Below are 21,000 nucleotides of genomic sequence, written 5' to 3'. Positions count from 1 at the left end.
TCCTTCTTGGGTCCAACTTGTTTGGGACTCTCTGAGCTTCCTGGATTTCCTGGAAGTCTATTTCCTTTGCCAGACTGGAGAAGCTCTCCTTTATTATTTGTTCAAATACTGTTGGCTGTTTCTTTCCCCCTTCTGGTACCCCTATAATTCGGATGTTGGAACGTTTAAAGATGTCCTGGAGGTTCCTAAGCCTCTCCTCATTGTTTTGAATTCTCATTTCTTCCTTTCTGGTCAGATGTTTTGTTCTTCCTTCTGGTCCATTGATTTGAGTCCCAGTTTCTTTTCCATCGCTATTGGTTTCCTGGCCATCTCCCTTCATTTCAATTAGTTTAGCCTTCATATGTTCCTCTAATTTGTGACTGTACTCTACCAATTCTGTGAGCATCCTGATAAATAGTGTCTTAAATTGGGCTTCTGAGAGGCTGGCAATCTGTTGGTTGCTTAGAGTTATTGGCTCTGGGACTTTGAGTTCTTCTTGCACCATCTTTTGGGCTGTTCATGCCTGTTATGTAGCAGGATCAGAGCCCTAGGTTTTCACCAGAGCAGGGCAACTCAGTCGCTGGGTTGTGACGTTGTATATGGGGGCGGGGTCAAAGAGGGACAATGGCTTCCCTCCGCCGCCTGCTGCCGCCACCCCCACCAGCACCGCAGCCACCACCGTCACCAGGCCCACGCGCCTCGCTCCACTGTACTCGAGTGTGCCACTGCTGTCAGCCCTCCACCACTGGGTTTGCCCCCTGGGACCTGCATGGTCCGTCTCACTGCGCGCGAATGTGCGACCTTGGTCAGTCTGCCCCGCACCCCGACTAGTTCTGGGCTGCCTGCGCTCCTAGGTCTGTCCTGCCCGACCCAGCTCCACTGCTGGCTCCACCTCTCTTACCGTCCTCGTTGAACAGTTCGTAGCTGTCGCACTTCCGTATATTTCCGTTTTCTGGTCTCTGGGTGTGTCCTGGTTCTCCAAAACTTTTGTTGTATCCAAACTTGGTTGTGGGAGAAGGCACAGTGTTTCCACCTATGCCTCCATCTTGGCGGAAGTCTTTTTAAAAGATTTTTGTATTTATCTTTAGAGGGGAAGGGAAGGAGAGAGGGAGAGAAATATCAATGTATGTTGCCTCTCGTGCGCCCCCTGCGGGGAACTGCATCCCCTGCTGGGAACTGGCCTGCAACCCAGGCAGGTGCCCTGACTGGGAATCGAACTGCGATCCTCTGGTTCACAGGCCTGTGCTCAATCCACTGAGCTACACCAGCCAGGGCTCTCCAAATACAAATTCATCCATTAATCTGATTTTTATCAATGTTCAAATTGAGTCCTAAAGAGTGTCAATTACATTTAATTTTTTTAATTTGTAGATTGATTTTAGAGACAGAAGAAGGTGGAGGGGGAGAGAGAGAGAAACATGGATTGACTTGAACTACTCAGCAAGGGTGATGGATATCTCACTTTTATTAGGCAGAGGTCAGCTGTAATCTGTTTACTTCTCAAAACTTTTTTGAAAATGTAGATTGGCAATTTAGCCTCTTCTAAGCATAATGGAAATACAGACTTCCTGTTTCCATTGAAACAGAATCAAAAATAATATGCATTAAAATGATAATTAAACCAAATCTGTAATTTTGTATCCTTCTTCACAAAGCTAATTTGGTATTCCCCTTTTATTGGATTATTCAAATTGTTAATGCTAGTGTTGAATACCTGGCCAAACAGTGATTAAAGTTACTTTTCTGGAATTTTTGAATGCTAGAACATTGTGAGGGTCTCGTGTGTTTTGTGTTTACAGGGTTTTACAAAGGAAGAGCAGTACAATATCCACAATTATGAAGTATGCTTAAAGAGTTATTTATAAGGTGGGAAATGCTTATCACTTTTTAAAAATCAGAAAATAAAGCCTGAACTAACTGAAACTTTCACATATGTACATTGCTTACAAATCTCAATGTATTTAGAATCCTTGAGGCTAGGACACTTCTGGAAAAATTGAAGGTTCAGCTAGGTTCAGCTAGGCCTTGGTCCAAACAACATTATTATAATAGTTCCTTTTACCTTTGAGGATAGACTATGGAGATGGGAGTAGTTTTTACTGACTCAAAAGTGGGAGGAATGTTAGAAGTTATCTTGTTCAACCCAAATACAGCTGTTTATTAGAGGGACTGCTTTCTGCTTTATTGGTTGGCAACTCTTAATTGTGAAAAACATTCTGAGTTAAAAATTTGAATTTTTCTAACTTCCCTCTTCCCAGTCTTGGTTCTTTCCTTGACATAACACAGAACCAGTTATTTCTTCCACATGGCAATCTTCACGTATCTAAAGACAGCTAGTACATTCTTTAGTTTTCTCTTCCAAAGGCTAAACATCCTATTGTTTATGTCACATGTATTCTAAGTTTCTCTAACTCACTTGTGTAAGGGTCTATGTCTTTTTTGCTATATATTGCTTAGCCTCACACTAAATTTGACTACATTTCTAGTAACCGATCCCAAGTAGTCATCAATTGTTAGACTTTAGTTTTTGTATCTTTTATATTTGAAGATGCCAGGGGACCTCTACAAATATTTGAATATTAATTTCTAGGAATATTTAAATTTCATTATTGTATAACAGAGTTCCGTTTCCCCCCAAAATAAACATTAGATACCCTAATTTTTCTTAAATGATTTCAAGGAGCAATAAAAAATTTAAAAAAACTTTTATAAACAGAAAAAAGGCAGGAAGTCATATTGATCTACAGGATGAAGATACTGTATTTACTTTGAAAGCCATTTGAGACCTAGCTTAGATCTGAGAGCACTTAGTTATGGTTCATACTAAGGATATAGATTCCTGTAGTACTCACAAAACCCTGTAAGTGTAGCAATACCTACACAGCTAATTTTAGGTGTGGATTGTGCTATACATCATCAGAGGTCTCCAAACAATGTCTATGTTGAAAATAGAATAACAGAAGTCATGTGGCCATTTAGAAGTCAAGCCAGTTATTAACATACTTATTGAAAAGTGACCAAAAATAATTTTTAAAAAGTGTAGGAAGAAAAGATCCAAATGAATACTGTTCAGGTCATATTTCTTCAGGCAATGGGAAAAATGGATGGTGCATAGGAATTTGTATTTCTATATTGGCTTAAAATACCACATTTAATTTTAACTTAACTTTTTCCAAGAAAATATTTGCTTTAGAACACATTTGCCAAAATCATGTTTTAAGAATTTTAGAGACATCTAAGTGCACTGTAGTTTTAGATAAATCATTGTTTGTTGGGCTCATGGTTTTACTTCTCTAACTTTTTAAATAAACTTGTTGGCAATTAAAATAATAAGCTCTATTTTGTCATGATAATGGCTTATCACTTACTTTCTTACAGACAGGCTTTTTTTTTAAAGATTTTATTTCTTTATCTTTAGAGAGGAAGAGGAGGAGAGAAATATCAATGTATGGTTGCCTCTCATGAGTCCCCTGCTGGAGATTGGCCTGCAACCCAGGCATGTGGCCTGACTGGGAATCGAACCGCGATCATGTGGTTCGCAGGCCCAAGCTCAATCCACTGAGCTATGCCAGCCAGGGCCTTACAGACAGGTTTTTAAAAGGACAATTAATTACTGGATGTGCTCAGATTAAATATGAATTGTGTGTGTATGTGTACTTCCACATGTATGCATGCCCTATGAGAAGAGTTGCAATGTTTTTTAGACAACCTACTACTGACATTTTATTAAACAACCTACTACTGACATTTTAATCTGAAGTGAGTTCCTAAAGCTTTTACTGAACTGTCTAGGGTAAAACAATTTAATTCTGTCCCATGTGTAAGGAAACCAACAGACCTGCTGTTTCTTTTAAGTCACCAAAGCTCATTTCCTCAGCACCAGCTGAGGTGGACAAAAGTTCATTATTGGTAACTAAGAGGTTATCATGACGACGAAGAAAATTAAAGCTGTAGTTGCCAGTACATTTACTGCCATGGAACAGAGAACAAATTCAGGGGCGACTCTTAAGCTTTACTGCTTTTAAACAGACCTATTTAAGATTGAAAAGTAAAGCCAAGATCTTTTACTTGTTTTTCTCTGTATGCCCAACTACATTTCTGTGAACTGCCATAGTGTTATGGATCATTTTTCTAAAGATTATTATATTGCTGGTTTCTGCTCCAACCAGTAGTTTTTCCAAAATTTTCATAGCCTACATCACTTTGACACAAGAATAAATAAAATCTTGGCAACACTTTTCTTGTCCACAGTGTAGGCATGAACCTTTTTTCCTAGTGAAGGATTAAATTTCTTCCTCCTTCTGAAGCTTGATTACGGTCTTCCTTTGGCCTTTCCTCATTGCTTTTCTTTTAAGGATTAGAATCACTCTACTCAGTTTACAGCGACTCTTTGTTTTCCTCTTTCATTTAACTAGATTATTTACAGATCATACACAACCATGTACAGTCCTTACAAAAGATAGGCGAAGACAGAACTTTTCTCACCGCTCTGTTTCATGGGCTGTCAAAGGAGAACCAAGTGCACGAGAAAGCTTTTACAACATTGAAGATTTTAAAAACCCAATTGAAACACAACTGAAAATCCTCAAGAGGGAGATGCTTGCTAAACTACAAGAAAGGATAACTCCCACGAGGGACCATTGAGAGAGAGCCTTAAGAGCCAATGGGTTGGCCTGGGACTCAGCAGGAGGAAGCTTGTCTACATTGTAGACGAGGGTTGGGGGAGGGGCGGGTAGTACAACTGAAGGGAAGAGCAGGATAGGTTGTGACTCTGGCTGGGAAGCGTGGCCTCGGTCTAAGACCGGGAGGAGAAGGCAGAAGGGTGTTGCCTAAGAAATATGCACGCTCCCAGCTACCTCCTGACAGTCCCAGAAGAAATGGGGGTGCTGTCTTTGAGGTACTTCCGCTTAGCAACCCCACGCGGTTGCTAAGGAGGGGCAGTAGAAGGGCGACCCGGAAGTGGTGGTGTTCATTTCTCGCTGCCTGCGTTAAGTTTGTCCTATCCAGAGCGCTCGGGTGCTTTGCTCCAGGACGAGGGTGGGGCCGGCGCTAGTGATTCCGGTTCGGCCCCTGGCGTCCCCCAGGCTTCTCGCTTACCCCTCCCCTCCCCTCCCACACTTCTCCTCCCTCCCGTTCCTGGGAAAGAGAGAAGCCACCGCTTCTGGTGGGTAAGGGAGCGCTCCTTGCCTGTGGAAGGGGATCACGCCCAACCCCTCTGAGCCCCAGAGCACGGCCAGACCAGGTACTCGATCCGGCTACGACGGGATCCGGGAGGTTGGAGCCTGAGGAGGGGTGTGTTTGCCTTTGGGAGCTAGTGTGGGGGCCCTCCTCCGGGTCGGGGAGGGGTACGCCGAGATCCTGGGTGGGGCGCAGGCAGGCGTGTGTGTCTGTGGAGGGTTGCGGGGGTGGAGAGAGGACATCGTGGCGGGGAGTTTCGGGTGGCTGGGTGACGGTTGCAGAGAAGGCGCCCCCTTGGATGCAGAAGACTTCAAGCCGGTGTGGACCGGGAGTTTGCCACCTGGAGGACTTGCTTTGAAAGGGGAAGCATCCTCCGGGCCGAAAGGAGAGCATGGATCTGGGCAAGGTGGTTTGGAGCAATACAAAGCTTCCGTTGCCTGCTTCCCCTGCCCACCCCGCTGGGACATAGCCCGGTTTCGAGGTTTGTGGAGGTTGTGAGTCGGCTGGGCTCCGTGAGGAGCCGCCCTTGGCAGAGCTAGGGCAGAAGAGTGGGTAAGGAGACCTCCCTCCACCCAACTTCCGTGCGCTTCCCCCACTTTTTCCTTTACTGCTCTTGCCCCAGCGTCGTACCGGAGCGGTGCCCCCCAAGTGGGCAGGCATCGCAGCGTAAGAGAGAAAGAGGGTGCAACTGGGTTTGTTGCTTCTAAATGATACTTCAAATGTTTGCAAAGTCAGTTTAGCATGTGGAACAATGCCTCCCAGTTCTATTCTAAATCGTATAAATTACCTTAGAAAAGTGCAATTCTGAAAAGCACCAACTGTAAGCTGGTCCCGCGTAGCCTTCCTTGTTTGGTAGATTTTCGTGTTTATAAAAAATGGGCTAAGACAACCATATAGATTTAGAGGTTTAGGGAAGACATGTTGGGGCAAGCCTTTTCCAACCTCCTTTTTACCTGTCAGTAAGTCTGCCCTAGTTTAAGTGAAACAGAATGATGCTCTTCATTTTTATTTCAATCAGTGATTGAATTGTAAGCACTGTGTGGTGATATTTTAGAATTGATATATTCAGAGAGACAGGATTGTCTCCTTTTGAGCCGGTCTCTTAATCTTTTAAGGAGATAATTGTGATCAAGTGGAAGTTTTGGCTTTGAGGTTGATAAATCTGGGATTGAACCCAGACTGACACTGGCTAGCTGTTGACCTTGGGCAAGTCATGGAACCTACCAGAGATTCATTTTCTTCTTCTTTTTTAAAAAGATTTTATTTATTTATCTTTAGAGGGGAAGGGAAGGAAAGAGGGAGAGAAACATCAAAACATCAATGTGTGGTTGCCTCTGGTGAGTCCCCTGCCGAGAACTGGCCTGCAACCCAGGCATGTGCCCTGACTGGGAATCGAACCAATCGATCGTCTGGTTCGCAGGCCCGCGCTCAATCCACTGAGCTACACCAGCCAGGGCTCATTTTCTTTTCTTCTTTTTTTATTAAATAACAGTTAATTTTTCAAAAATATTTTATTTATCTTTAGAGGGGAAGGGAAGGAGAGAGGAAGAGAAACATCAATGTATGGTTGCTTCTTATGCATCCCCTGCTGGGAACTGGCCTGCAACCCAGGAATGAATGTGCCCTGACTGGGAATCGAACCGGGATTGTCTGGTTCACAGGCCCCTGCTCAACCCACTGAGCTACACCAGCCAGGGCTCATTTTCTTCTTAAGCAAAATGAGTTAAAATTCTTACCAGTATTGTAAGGGGGGGGGGTGTAACATGTTTAAATGACAGCCCACTTTAAGTGGAGTTACCTTCTAATTGAAAGATTAATTGTCATTAGTTTACACAGTAAAGGTAGACCGGTTTCGAAGAATGAAGTTTGGGATGAGAAGGGAATTGGGTAATAATATTCCAAAATGTATGTATAGAACATGACTTTCAGTGATTTATAGAAATTGATCATTAGTGGCATGAAATTCAGTTATCAGTAGTTTCTTAAAACTCTTAAAAATGAAGCAGAATATGTGCATTTATTCAAAAGACTGTTACTGTTTCAGAGGTTTTCTGTGTATAGTATGGATTAATAAGAAATCCATTTAAAGGTAATTTATGTAAATTTTAATTAACATCCTATATCTCCGAAGAGAATTAAAATTGGGGCATAAAATAGAAACTAATTGTAATTTAGGATTAAAATCAACATCAGCGGCATAACTCATTTTAATTAGATTTAAAAACTTAAATTTTTATATGCATTTTTATATGCATAATCTGTATAATAAATGACAATGAAATAAATTTCTGCCTTTAAATCATGGTGAGACTATAAGAAATAAATCTCAAACACGAAGTCTTTATAATCAGTTTATTTTATAGTTTAAAAAATATCCTATTATATGTCAAATTTTCAGGTAATACAGTTTGCTTTCTGATGTAACTTATAGCCAGTACTTTTATTTTTTAACAAATGGCCTAAAAAAGATTTTATTTATTTTCAGAGAGAGGGAAGGGGAGAAAGAAAGTGGGAGAGAAACATCTGTTGGTGCCTCTTGCATGCTCCCAACCAGGGACCTGGCCTGCAACCTAGGCATGTGCCCTGACCAGGGATCCAACTGGCAACCTTTCTGTTCCCAGGCCAGCACTCAATCCACTGAGCCACACCAGGCAGGGCTATTTTAGTTTAGTTTAGTTTAGTTTTCATCCTCATGGGAAGACATGCTGATTGATCTTAGAGAGAGGTGAAGGGAAGGAGGGAGAGAAAGAGAGAAACATGGATATGAGAAAGAAGAAAGACAAAAGAGAGAGAGAGAGAGGTGTATCAATCAGTTGCCTCTCCTATATGCACAACAGCAGACCAAACCGTTGTTGTAGGCATATGCCCTGACAAGGAATCAAACCTGTGACCTTTCAGTTTATGGGATGATCAACTGAGCCACACCAGACAGGGCAGTAGTAGATAGTACCACACTTCTTTAATTTTTAAATTAAGTACTCACTTTATACTCAGAGAATAAATATCAACTGACTTGCTTTAACAATAGTTTTTGTATGTGTGAAAGCATTAACAAAGTTTGTAATTCATTATCACTCTTAGAGGTTTATAGATCTTTCATAATTTGGAGGGGACATTTTAAGTGTATTTTTCTTCATATATCTGTCTTTTAAACAGCGTTGAGCTTTTAAAAAAATGAAACTGTAATGTTTCTAACTATATGGCATGCTCCCTGAGGTAGAAATACTATTTTAAATTTTATCCACTGCTGTAACTATATAATAAACAATAAATATTGGTTGATAAATAAATGGATATATTTAAAATTATTTAATAAACTATGCTTTTTTAAAAAGTTGAAATAATGTTTTTAGTAGTTGTAGTTTTCTGTAAGATTATTCGACTTTCTAAGTTACTTTCTTAAGAGTGTAAAATCTTTAGTGTATCTTTAAAGCTTTTAGTTGTGTTTTCCTAGATCATTTTTTTCATCATCTTTCTTTTTTTTTAAAGATTTTATTTATTTATTTTTAGAGGGGAAGGAAAGGAAAGAAGGACAGAAATATCAATGTATGGTTACCTCTCGTGAGTCCCCTGCTGGGAACTGGTCTGTAACCCAGGCATCTGTCCTGACTGGGAATCGAACCGTGATTGTGTGATTCACAGGCCCACGCTCAATCCACTGAGCTACACTAGCCGGGCTTTTTTCATCATCGTTCAAATCTAAAATCTTGCTTTGTTGGTAAAACTATCAGAAGCTCCTGTTTTTTCACTGTCTTCCCATAAAACTTTAATAAATCATATAATGGTATGAGAGGATACTAGCTGTTTCAGTGAAAAGATTAATTTAAATTACAAGCAACAATAGAGATTGTTAGAGATGATGCTTTTCTCGATGACTTTTTCCACTGGAAGTATGAGGCCACTGCAAGGATCTTTGCAGTTGTCAGTTATGGAATTTGCTTGTCACGAAACCTAAAAATGACTAAACCTTCCTTTAATATCCATCTCTTAGATGATCTCAGAAAGTTTTAGGAAAGATTGGGAAAGTTTATATAGCATGTGCTAAAATCAAGTAATAAACACAGTACAGTTAGTTTTATTGGTGTTGCCAAATCAGGGGTGAAAGTTACTGTGGAAATGTTTTCAAAATGCCAGGCAGTGCTTTACTCAAACCAAATGAGTATTCTTCCAGAACTTGTTTCTATTGTAAAGCATTTTAAAAATATAATGTGGTCTTCTATAATAAAGATAAATAATTATTGTATCCAGAAAAAAGGCTGATACAGACAGATTTTACTGTCATCAGTGTTGAGTCAGTGCTTCTATGGCTTGAGATAAGTGAAAGTAGAGTTTCATGAAAGAACTTTAGACTTTGTGAAACAATATTTTTTAAATATTTAACTTCTCTCTACTCATTTCTGCCTAATATAAAAACTTTGAGAAGCTATGAGGGAAAAAAAAGAATAAATTTTTTTCAGAATTATACTTTTCATTGGGAGATAACTTATTTGAAGAGCTAGCTTGGATTTTGACATTATTGGGATTGTGTTCAAGATGGACTCAGGAAAAAAAATCAGATGCCATCTGTTTCAGATTCCTTATTTTCTCACCTCTTTGTGTTTTGTGGCTTTGAATTCATCAGATTATTTTTCAAAAATAAAAATCCTCAGATTTAGGTTTTATAATGTCAGCTGTTTCAGTGAACGGGTAACTAATAGAACTTGCATTTTTTTTTGCATTTTTATGCCAAGTTACACAGAAAGATCACAGACATTTGTTAAAAGTAATTGTTTATTCAGACTACATGCTCATTAGGTAGCTTCATGTGTCTTTGTCATCATTCACGGAATAAACCATTATTTTTTTGTTCTTTTTTTTTTTAAGGGAAGTTTTATGATTTTATTTGAGTCAAACTAAGGACATATACCAGGGAGCAAGATTACAAATGCTCTGAGTAGCTCAGTTTTTTAGAGTGTTCTCCTAATATACCAAGGCTGCAGATTCAACCCCTTGTCAGAGCACATACAACAATCAGCCAGTGAATGCGCATATAAGCGGGTCAGCAAATCGATGCTCCCCCTTTTCGCTCTTCTCCTCTCTTCCTTTCTGTCTCTAAAGATCAGTTTAAAACAAAAAAGAGATTCTTGTTAGTAGTGCTTAACCAAAGGCCACTCCTGATGGAGTTGCCAAGAAAATGGATTATGGAGGTACAGAATAAATATTTTTTTCTTTTTGATGTCGCAACCAGAAGAGAAGCTTCTGCTGGAGATTTTTAATTTGGTGATCAATCCACTTAGGCTTAGTCTTTTGGTAGTTAGTTTTGTTAGACATTATGGCAGTTGCTATAGTTTTCATGTAAATGGTACCATACAGTTCATAGGGCTCATACTTGTCACATTTCAGTTTGGATATTAATAAATCCTGAAGTCAAGCTTTTGGGTTTACTGTTCTGGAAAAGACCATAACTTGTTCAGGTTACAGTAGTTGACATCTAATATAGACCTAAAAGACCCAGGCATCTTTGAGAAACTATAAGTAAAACTGGTGTGGTATCCCAGGGTGGACTGAAGAGAGCCACCTGGACAGAATAGAGCCATTTTTAATGTTTTCAGCCAGAGTGTTCTGGTGATGTTGGGAGACAGATGGACTGCCCCTACACCTTTGTAGTCTGTTAGTTACCCAGAAATGCTGAGTGGGTAGTGTAGTTATGTAGGGCCAGGTGTCAGGGATGAGAATTGTTCTTCAATAATTGCTCACCCATCACAATGGAGGCATTGGCATATCAGGGTAAGAGATAATTTTCTTGGATTAGGCTTTGGCCAGAGAAGCTGAGTGAACAGGTAGCCATTGCCCTGACCATCAGAAAGAACTTGGTACAACAGCTCTAAATGCTGGGTAAGCCTGTGAGAACACTACAGTTTGGTGTCTCCATCAAAATGCCACATAAATTTCTAGGGAAAAATAGCATTGGACCCACATTGATTTCTCTGGCTTATACATTCTAACTCTTTAACCTACAAAAAAGGGTTTTGAGGATTAGTGACTCTGACTGAAAGTACCATACATTTACTTCCTTCTTGGTAAATTTATAAATACACATTGAATGGTTGGCAATAATGAATTATGTGAAAAAGTGTGTGTGTGCATGCTTGAGTGTCCATGCTAGTCATCAGATCTCATTTTAGTTCTTCGGGCTCAATTGCTAACCATAACTGATCAAGCAGCTTCCTAGCTGGGTATCTTCTCCATTTCCTAGCTGTCACTCTCTGATGTAGGTGCTAGTAAGCAGGGATGTGACCAGTATGATTAATGCCAGGAAAAAGGCAAAGGGATTAAAGTTAAATTATTTTTTATTTAAATTATTTAAATTTAAATTTGATTTTATTTAAAGTTAATGTTATTTTTTCACTGACTAGATTTTCTGTAAAGTAGCAATATTTACCTTTTGGGATTGCAGATGCCCAATTTTTTTAAAAACTGACTTTTTGGGCCTCCTAGTGCTTACCACAGGCTGTGTTCTTACACCGCCTGTACAGAAAGAGAAGGAAGAGTAAACCCACCGCATATACACCTTGGCCCAGGCCCTCTGCCTGGTCTGTGAATGGGGGGACATGGAGTTGAAAAAAAAACCGAACTGACTTTCGGGGAAACAGTTTTTGGTTTACAGAATAATTGATCAGTACAGTTCCTCTCTCTCATCCACATATTCCTCCCCCCACTTTTCTTATTAATAATATCTTGTGTTAGTGTGGCACATTAGTTACAGTTAATGAACCAATGTTGCCTATATTGGTACATTAGTAGTAAGTATAATCCATAGTTTTCATTAAGGTTCACTCTTTGTGTTATATGATTCCATGGGTTTTAACAAATGCATAATAACATTTTCCAGTTTCATACAGAATAGTTTTACTACCCTCCTCTCATTCCCCCAGAATCCCTGGCAACCACTGACCTTTTTACTGTCTCTATATAGTTTTGCCTGTTCCAAAATTTCATATAGTTGGAATCATATAGTATGCAGTATTTTATACTTTTTTTTCACTTAGCAGTATCAATGAGCTTGATACTCATTTCCTTTTATTGATGAATAATTTTCTATTTATATTGATGTACCACAGTTGTTCATCCCTTCACTTTCTTTTTTAATCCTTACCCGAGGACATTTTTTCATTGCATTTTTAGGGAGAGAGGAAGGAAGAGAGAGAAACATCGATGCTTGGTTTTCAGTCCGATGGTCAACCTGCAACCTAGGTATGTGTCCTGACTGGGAATTGAACCCACAGCCTTTCGATTACTGTGCTCCAACCAACTGAGCCACACCAGCCAGGGCATACATATCCTTTCACTTACTTGAAGGATGTCTTGGCAGCTTTCATTTTTTTTTTGGTGATTATGAATTCAGCTGCTGTAAATATGCATGTGCAGAGTGTTCTCTAGATATATGCTTGCTTTCTTTTTAAAAAAAGTTATTTATTTATTTATTTTTAGAGAGAAGGGAAAGGAGGGAGAAAGAGAGGGAGAGAAACATCAGTCTGTTGCCTCTCGCACACCCCCCAACTGGGGACCTGGCCTGCAGCCCAGGCATGAGTCCTGACCCAGTTTGAACTGTGAATTGAACCAGTGATCTTCAGCTTTGTGAGACAGTGCTCTACCCACTGAGCCACACCAGTCAGGGCTAGACATCAACTGCTTTGGGTAAATATCTCAGGACATGATTGCAGGACCTTATAAGACTATGTTTAATTTAATTTTTTAAATTACTGCCAAATTGTCTTCCAAAGTGTTTGTGCCATTTTTCATTCCCAACAGCAATGAGCATTTCTCTTCTCCACATCCTTGCCAGTACTTGGTATTATCAGTTTTTGTACTTCAGCCATTCAAATAGGTGTTTTAATTTGTCATACCTTTCAGTGTTAAACATCTTTTCATATACTCATTTGCCATCTCTATGTTTTCTTTGGTGAGCTGTCTATTCAGATCTTTTGCCCCTTTTTAAGTTGTTTTCTTATTGTTGAATTTTAAATTTTTTTTTGTATATTTTGCATACAAATCCTGTATCAGACATGTATTTAGCAAATATTTTCTTTTAATTTGTGGCTTGTGTCTTTATTCTCTTAAGGGTCTTCCATAGTACGAATGTTTTTAAGATTAATAAAGGTCCAACTTGCCAAGTTTTTCTTCTCATTGAGCACTTTTGATGTTGTATCTAGAAACTCAACACCAAACTCAAGATCACATAGATTTTTTCTTTTTCTTTGAATATTTTATTTATTTATTTTTAGAGAGAGGTGAAGGGAGGGAGAGAGGGAGAGAAACGTCAGTGTGTGGTTGCCTCTCACTCGCCCCCTACTGCGGACCTGGCCCACAACCCAGGCATGTGCCCTGACTGGGAATCAAAACACAATCCTTTGATTCTCAGGCCTGCGCTCAATTCACTGAGCTACACCAACCAGGGCTTTTTTCTTTTTTTTAAAGAAACTAAAGTGAATAAAATAATCTGTGGGAATAGATTTGAACAGAGATTTTCCTAATATGTTGAGATGTGATTAGAAGTATTGTTCAGAGTTTTAAATTTTTCTTTTAAAAAGATTGCTATTAGGTCTTTAGGTGTTAACTGACAAGTATCTAATTCTTTGAGATTACGAAGTGTGAGCTAAATGTGGTGCTGGCCATATGACAGTTGCAAGTGGTAAAGAAGATCTAAATTTAGAATTTTTGAACCATCACTAAAGATGAGATCCTTTGCCATTTGCATTTTACTGTTGTTCAGGGTGTCAGCTATGCAGATTTCTTGGCCAGAGCTCCATGTTTGCTGCTTATTACACTACTGAAAACTATCCAGAAGCTTAAGCTGGCAAAGATTGAGTAGGAAGGGTACATGGGTACTATTGTAGTTGCCTGATTACTTCCACTTCTGACCCAGGGCGGGAATATCTATTATACAAGCAATAAAATGCTGTCCTGATACACTATTTCTTACATAGCTTAATTAGTAATTGTCCTGTGCTGGACTTCTAGGACACCCTTTGTTATTCCAAAATAATCTTAATATTATGACATCCAAATATTCTGGTCATCTAGGATATGATACAAAAACCGTTTAGTAACTTCATGTTTGGTAGACACAGGGAACCATTTGTATGAAAGCACTTAGGTTTTCCAGAGATTAGATGTTCAGTAGGTAGGATCACCTGATCTTTAATGGGATCCCTCTGGTTAATGCTTATGTTTCTTGAGTTTCATAGGTTGTGGAATCATAAATCTAAAAGAAAACATGGAAATGGTCTAGTTAGATTCTTTCATGTTATAGCTGAGATTGTTTAAATGCTAAGTGACTGGTTCAAGATCTTATAGATAATGAGTCAGATTGGAGCCCAGGTCTCCTGAACCCTAGTCCAGTCCTGTTTTTGATAGAATACACTAATTGGTTCATTTTAGTTAATGAAGAAAGTATGATTTTATTTTTCTTCAGAAATTAGAAATTTATGAGAAGTACATTTTCTAGGAAATTTAATTGGGCTATTGAATTACTACATTATTAGATTTCAAATATTTGGGTGAATTCTTTAGTTAGTTTCTGAAGTGTTGAGTGAGGTGTTTTTTTTAAGTACCAGGTGTCATTGGATCTTTAGTTAAGAGCAAATTTATTTTTCACATTCTAGATACAAATTGGCCAATTTAAAAGTAATGGAGATATTATAACCTATATTTAGCAAGCGCACATTTGGCTGCATTAAAGTGCATTTTTATGTATTTAAAAATTTTTTAAATTTATTTTAGAGAGATGGGAAAGGGAGGGAGAAAGAGAGGGAGTGAAACATCCATGTGTGGTTGCCTCTAGCACACCCCATACCGGGGCTATGGCCTGCAACCCAGGCATGTGCCCTGACTGGGAGTCAAATTGATGATGCTTTGGTTTGCAGGCCTGGGCTCAATTCACTGAGCTACACCAGCCAGGGCCTTTCTTTTTTCTTTTGCACAGTGGAGATAATCTGTTAATATTTAATGTTGTAAAGCAACAATGGATTCTTCTTTATGTGGTGGTGTATTTATAAAACTAGAGTGGTGTGTTATGTAAAAACTCAAAGTATGGATTAATTTAATATGCATCTGGTGAATTCAGGACTTGAAAGATGCACATCTGTTGAGAAAACAAATCAGAACTATTCAGAGCTTCCGCATCTTTAAATATCTTTTAACTGTTTTGGAACAGTCTTAATTGATTTAGAAAAGGCCATTTGCTCTACGCAAGCAACTGCGAAGCTATTTGTGATATTAATCATTTTATTATTATTCATGGCATTTTGACACATTAGTATTTTTCTTCCCAATTTGTTTATTCGGGCAGGAACACGTTAAATGACTCAATATAACAAAATTAGTTTATTGCAAAACTTTATTTAAAAAGACTGAGTATAGTTTCTTGAATTGGATAGATTAGAAATATTTTAAAGCTCTGAACTCACTTTTGAATCCATAATGAAAGAAATAACCACAGAGCTCCTACTATGTGTTCATCAACATACTAGGGCTATAGAAATGTAGAAATTGAAGATATGATCACAGACCAAGTTGGAGAAGCAAAACTTGAAAGGTACAGAGTAATATAATCTGTTATGTAATTGAGTGCTCATGAGAATCAAATGGGTGATGATCATTGGGATCAGAATCCCAGGATCATTTGAATCAGAATCTGATGGGTGATGTATCCATGGTTTTAAAAGCTTTCTCAGGTGATTGTAACTTATAGGCAGTGTTGAGAACCACAGCCTTAAAGGATTATTATGATTTGGATAGGCAAGAAAGTGTTTTGGTCCCTGGCTGATGTGGATTGAGTGCTGGCCTGTGAACCAAAATGTCACCTGACCAGCCCCCAGTTGGGGCACATGCCTGGGTTGTGGGCACATGCCTGGTTAGGGGTGCATGAGAGGCAAGCATACATTGATGTTTCCCTCTCTTTCTCCCTCCCTTCCCCTCTCTGTAAAAATAAATTAATTTTAAAAAAAGAAAGTGTTTTGGAGCAGCAAAATTAAGTAGGAAGGGAGAGTTGGGCACAGCTTGTGGAAAGACTAATCAAATGAAAGCACCATTTGCTGGTTAGGGAAAAGGCAGAATGAGGTCATTTAGGAGCACTACTTCTCAAAGTGCGATTCCTCAATCAGCATCAGCTGGGAATGTATTATAAATGTAGATTTTGAGGCCCTGCTGCAGACTTATTGAATTAGAAATTCTAGAAGGAGTGTCCAACCTCTGGGCCACACTGGAAGAAGAGTTGTCTCAGGCCATTGTGATTTTGTGATTATGTGACATTGTGACAATTTGACATGTAATGACAAAAAAATCTCATAATGCTTTAAGTAAATTTATTTTTTAAATATTTTACTTATTTATTTTTAGAGAGAGGGGAAGGGGAGGAGAAAGGGTGGGAGAGAAACATCAATGTGTGGTTGCTTCTCATGTGTCCTCTACTGGGGACCTGGCTTGCAACTCAGGCATGTACCCTGACTGGGAATTGAACCAGCCATCTTTGGCTTCACAGGGCTTCAATCCACTGAGCTACACCAGCCAGGGCTTAAGTAAATTTGTGTTGTGCTATATTCATCACACCCCTGCTCTAGAGGCAGGGTACAATAATATGTTTTAACAAGCACTCCACATGATTCCTATGTACCCTAAAGTTTGAGAGTAGCTCTTACTAGAGGATAATTAAAGGAAGTTAGATTTGATATTGTCATAATTAGGGATCCATGGAAGGTTTCTTTTTTAAAAAAATATTTTATTTATTTATATTTAGAAAGAGGGGGAGGGAGAGACATCTCTTCCTTTCTTTCTTTAGAAAGAAAAAGAGGAAGAGAAACATTGTTGTGTGAGAGAGAAACAGTTGTCTCTTACGTGTCCCAAATTGGGGACCTGGCCCACAACCCAGGCATGTGGCCTGACTGGGAATTGAACCAATGACCCTTCAGTTTGCAGGTCAGCATTCAGTCTGCTGAGCTACACAGTCAAGGCCATGGAAGTTTTTTTAAGCTGGTACTACAGGATGTATTTGTGTGTATGAAAGGTAAATCTGGTGTAGAACCCTTTGGATTATCAAAATATGGGAATGAAGGAAGCCAGGTGAAGATGTATAGACATAATCGAGTAGCAGTGAGGGCCTGTTGTAACGAAGTATGGTAGTTTATTGAGTGCTTATGTTATGGGCCATATGTTAAATTCTTTGGTTACATTATCTTAGTTCATCCTCACAGCAAGCCCCTTGAGGAGTGGCTATTGCCATTTTACAGATCAGGCAATGAAGCAAAGAATGGAAGATTACCACCAAAGTTTGCACTCCAGTAAGGGGTAGACACAGGATGTCAAGTATCTCTGCCTCTAAAGCTTCTTTTGAAGGAACAGCTAATTATATCTGGAGACCATGCAATAAAGGAGAAGACTGACTGAGAGAAGTTTTAGTTCTGGGTGACATAACAAGGGGAAGTCACTGACAGGAGGAAAATCGGGCTTACAGTGGATAGTGGGGCAAGTTATTTAGCCCATATAAAACTGCCTTGTAAAGGTGATTGTGAGAAAAGGAAATTTTTGTATTGTGTTTTTTAGGTATAAAGTTCTTGTGATACCATATCTATGAAGTGACTTGTAATAGCTGTTTCTGAGTTTTGTCCTATTGCTCATAGTGACTAAGTTAGAAGAACCACCTCATCCAGCTTTTTTTTTTTAATTAAAAAAATTTTTAAGTATATTATACTAATTATGCTATTACAGTTGTCCCAGTTTTTCTCCCTTTGCCCCCCTCTGCCCGGTACCCCCCTTCCCTCCAGCAATCCCCCACCTAAGTTCATGCCCAGTGGTTGTGCATATACATTTTTTGGCTTCTGCATTTCCTATACTGAACTTAACATCCCCTGTCTATTTTGTACCTTCCCATTATGTTTCTTAATCTCTGTACCTTTCCCCCCATTCTCTCCCTTCTAAGTGACAACCTTCCCAGCTGACAACCTTCCAAATGATCTCCATATCTATTACTCTGTTTCTGGTCTCGTTGTTTGCTTAGTTTGTTTTTGTTTCTAGATTCAGTTAATAGTTGTGAGTTTGTTGTCATTTCAATGCTCATAGTTGTGACCTTTTTCTTAAATGAGTTCCTTAAACATTTCATGTAATAATGGCTTAGTGATAATGAACTTGACCTTATCTGGGAAGTACTTTCTCTGCCCTTTCATTATAATTGATAGCTTTGCTGGATAGAGTAATCTTGGTTATAAGTCCTTGCTTTTCATTACTTTGAATACTTCTTGCCGATCTCCTCTTTCCTGCAGAGTTTCTTTTGAGAAATTAGCTGACAGTCTTATTGGAACTCCTTTGTAGGAAACCCTCTGCTTTCTTCTTGCTGCTTTTTAGGAGTCTCTCCTTGTCTTTAATCTTGGGTAAATTAATTATGATGTATCTTGGTGTGGTCCTCTTTGGGTCCAACTTGTTTGGGACTCTCTGTGCTTCCTGCACTTGTACGTTTATTTCCTTTGCCAGATTAGGGAAGTTCTCTTTCATTTGTTTTCAAATAGGATTTCAGTTTCTTGGTCTTCCTCTTCTTCTGGCATCCCTATGATTCAGATGTTGGCATGTTTGGAGATATCCCAGAGTCATCTTATACTCTCTTCATTTTTTTGAATTTTTTCTTCATTCTGTTCTGGTTGAATGTTTATTTCTTTATGTTCCAAATCATTGATTTGAATCCTGGTTTCTTCCCTTCACTGTTGGTTCCCTGGGGATTTTTCTTTTTTTTTTAATTTTTAATTTTTAATTTATCTTTAGAGGGGAAGGGAAGGAGAGAGGGAGAGAAATATCAATGAATGGTTGCCTCTTGTGCGTCCCCCGCTGGGAACTGGCCTACAACCCAGGCATGTGCCCTGACTGGGAATCGAACCACAATCCTCTAGTTCCCAGGCCCACGCTCAATCCACTGAACTACACCAGCCCGGGCTTATTTCTTCCTACTATTGAAGGATAATGTCACTGGATACAGCAGTCTAGGTTGATGGTTTTCTTTCTGTCTATCATTTTAAGTATTTCATCCTGTTCTCACCATTCTTGTAAGGTTTGTTAAAAGAAATAACGTTTCCAGCAGTGGGCTTCATGCTCCTGGGCTTTTGATTCCAGTTAGCTGTGATTCTCTATACGTCCTCTCTTTCTAGTTTTCAGGGTAGTGATTTACTCTGACCACAATTCTTTGGTGGATATGAAGAGAGTTCTTATTTTTTCATTTTGTTATAAGTTTGGGAACCACGCTCTTTACATATAGAAGCAGAAACTATAATGTCTGTATGAATTTTAGGAACAGCTTTTTCATTTCTGTAAAAAGGCCATCGGGAATTTGACAGAGATTGTATTGAATACATAGGTTGCTTTGAATTGTATTGCTGTCTTTAAAAATTTTTTTTTATTCATTTACTTTAGAAAGGGGAGGGGAAGGAGAACGAGAGACACCAATGTGTGGTTGCCTCTCATTCACCCCCAACTGGGGGTTTGGCCCACATCCCCGGCATGTGCCTTAGACTGGGAATCGAACCTGCAACCCTTTTGTTTGCAGGCCAGCACTTAGTCCGCTGAGACTCACCAGCCAGGGCTGTATTGCTGTCTTAATATTTGAAGTCTTCCAATCCATGGATGACAGGATATTTTTCCATTATTTATTTTGTTTTTTTTTCCTGTAATTTTTTCCAATTCTTAGTGTACAGTTTTTACATCTTGTTAGCTAAATTTAGCTCTGAGTATATTTATGATACTATTATAAATGGAATTATTTTCTAATTTCATTTTCAGATTGTTCTAATTTCATTTTCAGTTGTATAGGACTACAACTGATTTTTGTGCTGAATTTAATAGCCCTAGTAATTTTCGTAGGTTTTACATGATCTGTAGGTTTTTCATCTGTTGGATCATGTCATCTGTGAATAGATAATTTTACTCTCTCCAATTTGGATGGCTTTTATTTCTTTATTTTTGTCCTTTTTGCCTAGTTTTTCTAGCTAGAACTTCCAGTACATTATTGAATAGAAGTGCCCAATGAAAGCATCCCTGTCTTGTTTAATCTTGGGGGAAGGGCCAGCTTTGAGTCTTTCAACCATTGAGTATTTTAACTGGGTTTTTTGTAAAATCATTTTTTAGGTTAAAGAAGTTTTATACTATTCCTAGTTTGAGTATTTTTATCATGATAGTGATGGATTTTGTCAAATGCTTTATTTTTGTATCAATGGAGATGATCATATAGTTTTTCTCTTCGTTACGTTAAAGTAGTATATTGTGTTGATTGATTTTTGTAGCTGGCCCACCTGAGATAAATCTTAATTTGTCATAATCTATAATCCTTTTATTATGCTGTTAGATAAGGTCTGCTAGTACTGTATTTTATTAAGGATTGTTGCATCTGTATTTGTAAGGGATGTTGGTCTATAATTTTCTTAAGTTTTTTACCTAGTTTTCATAACAAGGAAATCATGACTTGCTTTACAGAATGAGTTAGGAAGTGTTCCGTCCTTTTCCAGATGTTGAGGGAGTTTGAGAAAGACTGTTTCTCAAAGTAATTATTCTTTGGTAGAATTTATCAGTGAAGCCACATGGTTCTGGACATTTCTTTTGGGGGAAGTTTTTTATAATGATTCAATCTCTACCTGATTGAGTTTGCTCAGATTTTCTATTTCTTTTGGAATTGGTTTTGGTACTTTGTGTATTCGTAGGACATCTAGGTTACTTGATTTGTTGATGTACCATTCTTTAGAGTATTCAATTATAATCCTTTTTATTTATATATTTTTTAAAATAGTTTATTGATTATACGATTACAGTTGTTCTATTCCCTCCTTCATTCCC

The 21,000-nt window shown here is 38.7% G+C and overlaps 1 protein-coding gene and 1 non-coding gene across 2 annotated transcripts in view; both read left to right on the top strand.

Moving 5' to 3' along the window:
• Positions 1 to 4,982: 4,982 nt before the first annotated feature.
• CSNK1G1 (casein kinase 1 gamma 1) overlaps positions 4,983 to 21,000 on the top strand; it is a 154,283-nt gene continuing 138,265 nt past the window's right edge. The window contains exon 1 of the mRNA XM_037054106.1: positions 4,983 to 5,221. The gene's annotated coding sequence lies outside the window, so the exon portion shown is untranslated. The remainder of the gene's footprint in view (positions 5,222 to 21,000) is intronic.
• On the top strand, positions 11,625 to 11,751 carry LOC118992662 (small nucleolar RNA SNORA51). The gene has a single exon (XR_005067681.1). It is a non-coding gene; the product is annotated as a small nucleolar RNA SNORA51 (small nucleolar RNA).

This window comes from Sturnira hondurensis, unplaced genomic scaffold (assembly GCF_014824575.4).
Source record: "Sturnira hondurensis isolate 20B ecotype Veracruz unplaced genomic scaffold, ASM1482457v3 Scaffold0008196, whole genome shotgun sequence".
Lineage (NCBI taxonomy): Eukaryota > Metazoa > Chordata > Mammalia > Chiroptera > Phyllostomidae > Sturnira > Sturnira hondurensis.
This window is presented reverse-complemented; position numbering and strand designations above follow the sequence as displayed.